The sequence below is a fragment of the Balaenoptera acutorostrata genome, chromosome 7, assembly GCF_949987535.1.
Source record: "Balaenoptera acutorostrata chromosome 7, mBalAcu1.1, whole genome shotgun sequence".
NCBI lineage: Eukaryota > Metazoa > Chordata > Mammalia > Artiodactyla > Balaenopteridae > Balaenoptera > Balaenoptera acutorostrata.
The window spans coordinates 6000871-6011301 of record NC_080070.1 but is presented as its reverse complement, the minus strand read 5'-3'; positions in this window follow the sequence as shown (position 1 = coordinate 6011301).

Sequence of the window (10431 nt, the reverse complement as noted above, 5' to 3'; positions counted from 1 at the left end):
CCCACCATCTTCCTCTTTCCAAGTTGATACAGTTTTTGTTCATCTTGCCCTTCCCCTTTATTCCTCTTCCCCTTCTCCTTTATTCCTCTTCCCCCACATTGGCTTGGCCAAAGTGGTCCCCTGGTGGGGAGTGAGCCATCCGGTCTATTTCCTTATGTGTGTAGGGAGAGTGTGTGTGTGAGATGGTGTGGGGTGTCTCGGTGCCTGCATGTGCAGTGAAGATGCTATCTTGAGCCTGCTTCTCTTCCCAGGTCAAGCATTACAGACTCTGCTTTGGTGAACTTCACCCAAATCTAACAGGGGTGCAAGAAGGTGGGAAAGTTGGAAAACAGCACCTAATTCCTCTGAAACTGGGGTCTCCCGCCTCCCACCTTGAGAAAACAGAGCTGTAGAGACCCAGGAGCCAAGCTAGGTCTGCCAGCAAAACTGTGCAATCAGCAAACACTGGTCTCCCTCCCCCACGTCATGCACTTAACTATCTTCCAGAGACTCCTCCAAGGGCCCAGATCCCTCATGGGAGAAACAGGAAAGGGGCAATGTTTGATTGAAGGTTGGCAGGGGGGACTCCGGGCACCAACAGCGATGGAGGAGACCATTTTGTGCCAGGGAGCGCTCAGACACATGCCACACAAATAGCCACAATTCCACCTGCTAGAAAGAATGACTGCTGCAGGGGCCTCTCTGCAGGGCATCAAGAAAGGCAGATGGGTACTGAGTTTCTTCCATTTATTTATTTATTTATTGGGTTTCGCTGGGTCTTAGTTGCGGCAGGAGGGCTCCTTAGTTGTGGCATGCAAACTCTTAGTTGCAGCATGCATGTGGGATCCAGTTCCCTGACCAGGGATCGAACCCGGGCCCCCTGCATTGGGAGCACAGAGTCTTAACCACTGGGCCACCAGGGAAGTCCCAGTTACTGGGTTTTGATTTGGAGTGATGAAAAAAGTATGACTAGATAGTGGTGATAGTTGCACAACACTGTGAATGTACATAATGTCACTGAAGTGTACCATTTAAAATGGTTACAATGGTAAATTTTGTTATGTGTATTTTACCACACACAAACACAAAACATATTGTATTATTGGAAGAAAAAAGAGGGCTTTGTGAAGCCTCAGTATCATTACTATTATAATTAATGTTTGGAGGACGATTATCAGAGAATTAAAATTATTGTTTGGGGAATAATACACGGCCATATACCCTTAGAACCCTGTATATACACGTCCCACACTATGAGTGTTGCCAGGGTCCAGAGAAGGATGGGACCAGCATTAGATATCAGAGAGTCCCCTAGTCTCTGAGCAAGGGTCCTGAACCAGAATGCGCTGGACCACTGGGCTAAGGTCTCCCCACTCCCCACCCCCCTCATTCCCAGGATGACATGCTCTCAATCTGCTCCAAGGAGTCACCGTCCATTCTAAAAGGGGTCAAGATTTAAAAACAAGCAGGCTTAGAAAACCAAATCTCCCTCTCATGACAAGAAAATCTCTTTTACTGGCCACTGTCTCACTGCTGGTCCCCAAAGTCAGGAGTCAGGCCCTCTGGACAAGAGAGTTGCCGCTCAGAGACTGGCCCAGAGGAAGGTTCAGAGACTAGACACGCACATGGCTCTCCAAGCTCACCCCACATCTGGCACTGGAATGTCTGGGCCTTTCCTGGGTGTCTGACCGGGGCAGTGTTAGTAAAGACATGGCTATTCTGTAGTATTAAAGCCAGCTGGTAAACATCCCATCCCTCCAAATTTCATTTTATCTCCCCCACAGACTCTTCCTGGCAGCTTTGGAGAAATGTCAGAGGCTAACTAGACAAAGGAAAGGCAGTTTTTCAACAGCTTTCAGAATTCACTAGCTTTGACTTCAAGTCTGGCCAATGTGAAGTAATAGGGATTGGATTTACACTCCTGCTTCCTACCTGAAACAACCAAAAACCAGACACATAAAATATGTGAAACGGTTTTTAAGACACTGGGCATCTGGCAACAAAGGACAGCAGTTCCTGAGAGACAGGGACAAATGAGGTGAGTCCTATGAGAGGCCAACTTACTGCCCTGAGAGAATTTCCAGACCTCAGAGCAGGAAGGGGGAGCCTGGATGGAGCCCAGTGGACTCCCTGAGTTTCAGAAACAGCTGAGCAACCAGGACAAACAAGTGCCTAGAGTTGGATAAAGTGCCAGAGAGCGGAGACCCCTGGAGACCTACAGAAGGTCCCTCTCCAGTATGCAGCTGGAGACAGATTAACACGTGCATGGGAAGAAACTACCCAAGGTGGGAAAAGGATTACTGCCCAACCCCACACAGGGCTGAGAGTAGTGCACCAAGGACATGAAAACAGTTATTGTAACTGTATTCCATGTGTTCAAAAGGTGATGTAGAATCAAGGAGTCCCAACTGAACTTCTAGAGATGAAAGCAATGTCTGATATTAAACAACAGCAACACTGGATGGAATTAACAGCACATGAGGCATTTCAGAATAAAATATTAGTAAACTTGAAGACATAGCAGTAGAAACTATCCAAAATGAAAAGCAGAGAAAAAAAGAATTTAAAAAACGGAAAAAGCATCAGTAAGCTGTGGGACAACTTCATGCAGCCTAATATATGAGTAATTGGACTCCTTGAAGAAGGGGGGAGAAAGGAGGGAACAGAAAAAAATATTTGAAGAACTAAGGGCTGAAAGTTTCCAAATTTGATGAAAGTTATAAATTCACAGATCCAAGGAACTCACCAAACTCCAAATGTAAGAAACACAAAAGACACAAGCTTCATCAAGAAGAATATATAATCTGAATAGCTCTGTATCTATATTTAAAACTGAATTTGTAGTTAAAACCTTTCCACAAACAAAACTTAAGACCCAGATGGCTTCACTGGGGAATTGTACCAAATATTTAAGGAAGAAATAAGACCAATTCTCTACAAATGCTTCTAGAAAATTGAAGAGGAGGGAATGCTTCTCAGTTCATTCTGTGAGGCAAGTATTACTCTGATATCAAAATCAAAGACATTATAAGAAATAAAATTATATGCCACTATTCATCATGAGCATAGATGCAAAAGTTCTAAACAAAACTTTAGCAATCAAATTCAACAATTATATAAAAACCTTAAAACATCAAGACGAAGTGAGATTTACCCCACGAATTCAAAGTTGGTTTAACATTCAAAAATCAATCAATGTGGACTTCCCTGGTGGCTCAGTGGTTAAGAATCCGCCTGCCAATGCAGGGGACACAGGTTCGATCCCTGGTCCGGGAAGATCCTGCATGCCACGGAGCAACTAAGCCCGTGTGCCGCAACTACTGAGCCTGTGCTCTAGAGCCCGTGAGCCACAGCTACTGAGCCCGCATGCCACAACTACTGAAGCCCATGAACCTAGAGCCCATGCTCCACAGCAAGAGAAGCTACTGCAATGAGAAGCCTGCGCACTGCAACAAAGAGTAGCCCCTGCTCGCCGAAACTAGAGAATGCCCATGCACAGCAACAAAGACCCAATGCAGCCAAAAATAAATAACTAAAATAAATAAATTTATTTTAAAAAATCAGTCAGTGTATGGCATAAGGATAGACATATAGATCAGTGGAATAGAATTGAGAGATTGGAAATAAATTTACACAAGTATGGTCAGTTCATTTTCAACAGGGTGCCAAGGCAATTCAATGAGAGAAAGCAATCTTTTTTTAAAAATGGTGCTTGGACAACTGGATAGCCACATGCAAAAGAATGAATTTGGACCCCCTACCTCACACCATATACAAAAATTTACTCAAAATGGGCCAAAGAGCTAAAATGTAAGAGCTAAAATTATAACACTCTTAGAAGAAAACATTAGTGTAAATTTTCATTACCTTGGATTAGGGAATAATTTCTTAGATATGATGCATAAAGCAAACAATTTTTTTAATTGGACCAAAATTTAAAACTTTTGTGCTTCAGGGCTTCCCTGGTGGCACAGTGGTTAAGAATCCGCCTGCCAGTGCAGGGGACATGGGTTCAAGCCCTGGTCCGGGAAGATCCCACATGCCGCGGAGCAACTAAACCTGTGCGCCACAACTACTGAGCCTGCGCTCTGGAGCCCACGAGCCACAACTACTGAACATGCGTGCCACAACTACTGAAGCCTGCGCACCTAGAGCCCATGCTCCTCAACAAGAGAAGCCACCGCAATGAGAAGCCTGCGCACCTCAACGAAGAGTAGCCCCTGCTTGCCGCAACTAGAGAAAGCCCACGCGCAGCAAGGAAGACCAAACGCAGCCAAAAAAAAAAAAAAAATTATTGTGCTTCAAAGTGAAAAATCAGTCTACAGAATGGGAGAAAATATTTACAAATCATATCTCTGATAAGGCTTTAGTATTCAGAATGTATTTTTTTAAAATCTTACGACTCAACAATAAAAATGCAAATAACCCAATTTAAAAATGAGGAAAAGATTTGAATAACATTTCTCCAAAGAAGAATACAAAATAACCAATGAACACATGAAAAGATGCTCAACATAAACTAGTCATTAGAGAAATTCAAATTAAAACAACAATGAGATACCACTACACCTATTAGAATGATTAAAATGAACAAGTGTCATCATTCCAAGAATTCTTGTTGGCAAGAATATGAAACGACTGGAACTTTCATATACAGGCTCACCTCGTTCTACTGCACTTCACAGATGTTTCCTTTTACAAACTGAAGGTTTGTGGCAACCCTGTGTCAAGTCTATCGGCACCATTTTTCCAACGGCATCTGCTCACTTTGTGTCTCTATGTCACATTTTGGTAATTCTTGAAATATTTCAAACTTTTTCATTGTTATTATATTTATTACACTGATCTGTGATCAGTGACCTTTGATGTTACTATGACTTGCTGAAGGCTGAGATGATGGATAGCATTTTTTAGCAACAAAATATTTTAAAATTAAGGTATGTACTTTTTTTTAGACATAATGCTATTGCACACAGTACACTACAATATAGTGTGAACATAACTTTTATATGCACTGGGAAACCCCAAAATTTGTGTGACTCACTTTATTGTTATATTTACTTTATTGCAGTGATCTGGAACTGAGCCCACAACTCTGAGGCGTGCCTGCACATCTGATGAGAATATAAAACAGTACAACCACTTCGGAAAACAGTTTGGCAATTTCCTAGAGAGTTAAACATACACCTACCATATGACTCATCCATTCCTCTTTAGCCAAGAGCACGAAAGCATCTGTCCATGTGAAGACTTATGCATGAATTTTCATAGCAGCTTTATTTCCAATAGTCAAAACTGGAAACACCCCCAGATTTCAAGTCAAGAGTTTAGCTGAGCTAATGCTGCCTCAGCATCCATTTTTTTGGCCAGGGGGCCTCCAGGGACCTTCCTGCTGTTCCACGGGGCCCGTCTCTCCTTCCCTCAGGGTCCTGGTCTGATCCTTTCTACCCTCTCCGGCCCCAGCCCAGGGTCCCTCCCATTACTCAACAATTAAATATAGCACAATTATTCTTTTTTTTTTTTTTTTTTAAGGATTTTCTTTTTTTTTTTTAATTTATTTATTTATTTATTTTTGTCTGTATTGGGTCTTCGGTTCGTGCGAGGGCTTTCTCCAGTTGCGGCAAGCGGGGGCCACTCTTCATCGCGGTGCGGGGACCGCTCTTCATCGCGGTGCGCGGGCCTTTCTCCATCGCGGCCCCTCCCGTTGCGGGGCACAGGCTCCAGACGCGCAGGCTCAGCAATTGTGGCTCACGGGCCCAGCTGCTCCGTGGCATGTGGGATCTTCCCAGACCAGGGCTCGAACCCGTGTCCCCTGCATTAGCAGGCAGATTCTCAACCACTGCGCCACCAGGGAAGCCCAGCACAATTATTCTTGAAGGGGAATTACTAGGCTTCCATTTGCTGTTAAGGGGGCCAAGGGAGCTCTTCCCCTACATTCCAGATTTCAGCCTCAGAAGGAGAAATATTTGAGACAGAGAGACTTTCCCAAGCATCCTGATTTTTCCTTGTGCAGGTGACAGCCATCTTTGGTTTATGGTTTCAGACCAATTTTGCCAACTCCTTGCAAGTAATTACCTGAAACTAACCCATCATTCATACTCTTCACCAGCATCTTGCTTGCACCAGCTTACGAAGAGGTAAAACCGGGTCTCTGTATTCGCCGGCCAATGGGAAAGCGACGATTTACAAAGGCGGTAGAAACTTTCCAACATATTCCCTCCCCCCCAAATAACACTAAACAAACAAAAATTCCTGTGCTTTTGGAATGTTTACTTTATTCCACTATAATCGAGTGACAATCATAAGGCAGGCACAATTACACGTTGGGTAATAACTTTTGGCTTCCATAACGACTTCTCAGGATAATTATTATCTTCCTGATTTTACTGATGAGGAAACTGAAACCTTGAGAGGTTAAGCAAAGTCGCTCAGCTGGTGAGTGGAGATTGCATATCTGTTATCGCCAAGTCTAAGGGCGTGTCCACCAAATGACAGAGTCAGTGGCTTGGATGGAGCAAGCCCACCCTCTGTGCGAACACATAGAAGGCTCATGGTTCTGCCTTTCGCTCCAGTCCTGCTGAATTTTCCTAGAGAGGTCTTGGGCAAAGATCTGGCAAGAGTCTCTTTCCCCGAATATTCAGATGAGGATCTGTGGGTGCTGCCCTAAGAGCATTTCTCTGAGGATGAGATAAGCAAGGCGACAGTCTCAGGGCGGACACACTTCCCCTGTCAGAGACCTCAGAGGTGCTGCACGTGGGCCCCATGCTCTTCATCCTCATCTGACACACTGTGGCAGCCTGGTTAAGAGTGTGTGCGTGTGTGTGTGCGTGTCTGCATGTGTGTGTGTGTGTGCCTCAGAGGGACAATGAGTGAGCCTGGTTTAGCAACATCTGTTTTCACTCATTCCAGAAGATTTCTAGCTTCCCTCAAAGCCATGCATTTGCTTGCTCTCTGTGTGGATTCTGAAGCCAAGTGTAATTCGTACCGGGGTTGTTAATCCTACAAAGGGTATTTACATGAGTTTCGGGTTCTTTCAAGTGGAGACCAGGGCCAGCTCACCCCCTAACTCCACACCTGCCTTTATTTTGCTGGGAGCAGAAAGGGAGGTCGACCAGGGGTGTCAGTCAGCATTCTTTGGCTGAAACGAAAGAAACTGAGTTTGGGGAGTTTAAGCAAGAAAGGGGGATTTGTTGGAAGGATAGCGAGTGCAGGAGAGATGAACACCCAGATTAAAGAAGGTCAAGAACTTGGGAGAAGCCAACGTCTCAGCAGCCAGAACTTGAGGAATGCATCTCTGGGATGTGGCTATGAGTTTACTTGGCTCCAGCCCTCCTCTCTCCCAGGGTGATTTGGTACCAGATTTCATTTCCAAGGAGAGAGAATTAATTGCCCTACCTCGAGTTTCATTTGGTTGGGAACAGGACCCTGTGACTGCTGCCTCAGCAGAATCACAGCAGCTGTAGTAGATCCAAGTCGCTCCCTGCCGGCGACCCTCTGGCAGGACCCTGTGACTGCTGCCCAGGGCTCATACACAAACACCCTTCTCTCCATGGTCACTGATGAAAAAAATCCCAGGGACCGCCCTGTGTGAACCTCACATGCATTGCCCCACTCCCAACGGGTGACAATGCAAAGAGCCCCTGCCAACCCAGCTTCCCATGCCCCAAAGTGGTGTGATAGGGTGGCTGGTCTCTGAGTCCTAGAGCATGAGGCATGTTCACTCTCATCGAGATAGTCTTTTTTTTTTTTTTTAACTTTTAATTTTATATTGGAGTAGAGCCGATTACCAATGTTGTGATAGTTTCAGGTGCACAGCAAAGGGACTCAGCCATCCATATACATGTATCCATTCTCCCCCCAGACTCCCCTCCCATCCAGGCTGCCACATAACATTGAGCAGAGTTCCCTGTGCTATACAGTAGGTCCTTGTTGGTTATCCATTTTAAATATAGCGGTGTGTACGTGTCAATCCCAAACTCCCTAGCTATCCCTTCCCTCCACCTTTACCCCCGGTAACCATAAGGTCGTTCTCTCAGTCTGTCACTCTGTTTTGAGATACTGTCTTATATTCTATAACCTACGGACTAAATGATAAATCAGACACCAGAACCCTACCTTACTTAACAAAGAGAAGAATATTTTTAAGATGTGCATGTCTGGGTCTGAAATCTGGGAAAACCTCTGCTGTGGTTGATGGCAGGAGTTAGGTACGGGCTCTGGAGTCGGCCGGCTGGAGCTCTTTGCTTATTTTGCCACTTGTGGTGCAGCTCTGGACAAGTTACAGCTACCTTGTTAAGTCTACTTCTTTAGCTGTAAAAGAGACAAGAGTCACATACCCACCTCATTATAAGTAAAAAATAGTTTAGCACAGTGTTTTGGGCATAGTAGTTGCTCAATAAATGTTAGCTGTGTTGTCGTTACTAGTTGTTTACTGATAACCAAGTATGGCCAGGCCCTGCTTCAACAGCCAGATTAGATTCCCTTAGAATTTGCTAAATGTTCCTATGTAAACAAGTGATGTTAAAATCTTCTCCCCCACAGAAAGTTTACTTTGGCATGATGCCACTGGCCTACCCCTGTGGGATGTGATTAGCAAAAAATCCTAAGAAACTTGTTCTTTTCTTTGCGGGAGGGATCTGCTGAGGACGCAGCTTGTGATGATCAGCATGGGTCCTGAGGACGCAGGGAAGAAATTCCTTTCTGGCCGGAGTCCCAGGAATCGCTGTGCTTCTCCGGGGAGATGGGTTTATCTCTTGGACTCGGCCTCATGGAATCGATCTTGTTTCCCTGCTTGCTTTGGCCCCATCGGGAGTCCCTCTCCAGCAAAGAATCTGGAGTTTGCTTGCTACATAGAGCATTGTGGACGCTAACATTACCATGGCCTCACCTTTTTCCTTCTTTTTCAAAAGTCCAATGATTCCTTCGTATACCTTTTCCATCTTATTTTCTGAGGAAGGTGGACACTCTCCCTGGCCCTGGCAGCCAGCCCCCCTGTGGTGCCGTGGCGCTTGAGCCCCACGCGTGTCCGTGTGAAGGGCTCTGCCGTCTCCGAGGTTCCTCTCTGGCAGGCCCCAGGAAAGGATTTCCACCAGCCGCCCCGTTTGGGGGGCGCCCCATTCCTGCTGCCCTCTCTGTCCACGTGATCCAGGAGTCCCGGGGCCCAGGGTGGCCTGGGCCCAGCCGTGAAGTGGACACGCTGCCCTGCTCCCCAGGCCAGGCCCTCAGGGGCAGTCTCCCCAGGCCTCGATGGGAAAGGGACCCGGGAGACAACCTTCCCAGTCCCAATGCTGGGGTCTCCGCCCTGGCTGTTGGGGACTCTGGGGTCCGTGGAGAGAAGGGGTGGCTTTGTCCTCCTGTCCACTCCCCAGACTTTGGTCCCCAAATCAGGCAGCCTGCACCATCACAAGCGCCCTCCCCCTCTTGCTGAACTTGGACCCTGCCACACGACCGATAGCTCACCTGGCCCTGGCCCCCCACCCAGGGTGCGTAGTCCTGGGGGCTGCACGGCCTGGAGCGGGGTTCTCACCTCTGACCGCTCAGCCTTCTCCCGCCACATACCCTGACGGAGGGGCTGGTCTCAGCGTCCAGCGAGGCCGGCTCCAAACCCACAGGCCCGTCCAGGGCAGCCGCCGCCCAGCCCCTTCCCGGCAGAGCCATGCCAGGGCAGAGTGTCCGCTGGACTCTTAGGGATGTTTTCAATCACTCATTCCAAAGAGGGGCTTAGCCTCCGGCAGCAGGGAAGCCAAGAGCCTATTTACAAAAGAGCTCATTTTACAGGTCCAGGCTTCACGGGCCCCAGTGCAAGGCCCTCCCTCCTGTGTCATCGGGCTTGCCCTGACATTTGTGTGGCTGGGCAGGGACTGGGGGTCAGGAGGTCAGGGCTCAGCCCAGGTCCTCACCCCGGCTCTCTGAGCCACCCTGTGGGAGGAACGACCCCTTGTGCACTTTCCATTCCCTCGGCAGCCATCGCACAGCACTGGATGGGGGTTGAGGGGTGCAAGTGAGAGATTCCCCAGGTACGGCAGGTGTGGGCAGGTGGAACCCACGCTGTCCTCCAGAATCTGGGGAGGCTCTTCCACATCCAAATTACCTCCCGACAGCCCTCAGCCCCCCAGCAACGAGAAACCAGACTTTGTCTTTATTGTGGTGACATATATGGGACAGAAGATTTACCATCCGAACCATTTTCCAGCGCAGTTCATTAAACACCTTCACGTCGTTGGGCAACCATCACCACCATCATCTCCAGAACTTTCTCATCTTCCCAAACGGAAACTCTGGAGCTACATTTTTAAGCTCTCTCATTCAACAGGTTTTTATTGAAAATCCCTGTGGTTTATTTCTTTTTCTTTTTTTTTTTTTAAATATTTATTTATTTATTTATTTATTTATTTATGGCTGTGTTGGGTCTTCGTTTCTGTGCGAGGGCTTTCTCTAGTTGTGGCAAGCGGG